Here is a 1413-nt window from a genome sequence, read left to right on the forward strand (position 1 = left end):
TACTGTAGAGAGATGTGAAAGTGAATAGTAAATCAAAAGTATCTATTTCCCCAAGGCTAAACAGCAGCAGTGCTGGACAACACGCAAGCTAACTGATGACCACACACACATAGAAATGTTTGTATGGCTATCATCGTGAGGACATTCATTGACATTCATTCCCTAGACCTAACCATAACCTAATTGTACCATTTACCCTAAAACCGAGTCTTAATCCACAAACAGCCTTGTAAAGAAGTGAGGACTGGCCAAAATGTCCTCACTTTGAACAACTGTCCTCACTCCGATGGAGTAAAATTAAAAATGGTCCCCCAGAAAGACAGTTGTACAAGAACACATACTGTACATGCACACGCTCTGGTGTTTATGGTGAAAAGGTACACCATGTATTTAATGCCCTCTGGTCATCTCGCTCTCTTCTTCTTCTCACACACTTCCCGCTTATTTAAATGCCCAAATCATTTTCTTTTGCTGTCCACCACACTGAAGGATGGCTCTGAGAATACATAATACATGAATAAATAGGCACGGTACTCTCTCTACATTACAAAATCAGCCGTGACGTCCATTTCAAAATGTCGAAATGGACGTCACGTCCATTGAAGTCGGTGGCTTCTACTGCACTGCACCAGCCAGCGATTTATTTCTCCTCTTGTTTGCGTAATTGACCATGTGTCAGGTCGAATCAGGGGCAGAGACCAAGGTTGCCACAGAGGACGGAAACTCTGCCGCAGGGCCTGAAACGAACAACTTCAGTCAGGAGGCGGACTAAACATCAGATGTGCAGGGTGCAAAAACAGATCAGGACTTTCTGGGAAGTCTTTTGCCTGCCACAGCCGACAGCACAGAGTTACAGCGTGCAGAGTTCTTTGCAGTGATACAACATGACTTTGCCGGCTGAGCATCTGTAACAAGTGAAATTCTTAAAATATTACTGAAGCCTTCATTGTGAAATGTTATCTAGGGAGGCAGCTGGAGTCCAGCTGAAGCACAATCTCACTCCTTTTAAAACGTTTGTCACGACTCTATGAATTTCTGTCTTTGTGCAAATGTTCACCTTTCAAATCACATGTTATTTAACTATGCAAAATTGTGAATTACAAACAATAGTTCTTATACTGTATACTGAAGTGTAACATAACGCATGCCAGTATTAACATACATTAAAATATATTAAATAAATAGTAGTAATTGATGAAAATTCGTTAAGAATAGCAGTTTGTGCGCTTCTGTTTACGACTCTATTAATTGTCGTAAACTGCTCTGTTATAAGTACGAGCAGATATAATCAAAACTTTATTTAGAGATAAATAAATTCGTTTACCAGAAGCACGTAGTCTAACATTACAAGTAAAACTACATTTCCTGGTCTGACGAACCTGCTTGACGTCATCCACGCGCGACTGTTTCGGC

Source organism: Chelon labrosus (genome assembly GCF_963514085.1).
Source record: "Chelon labrosus genome assembly, chromosome: 11".
NCBI classification, from domain to species: Eukaryota; Metazoa; Chordata; class Actinopteri; order Mugiliformes; family Mugilidae; genus Chelon; species Chelon labrosus.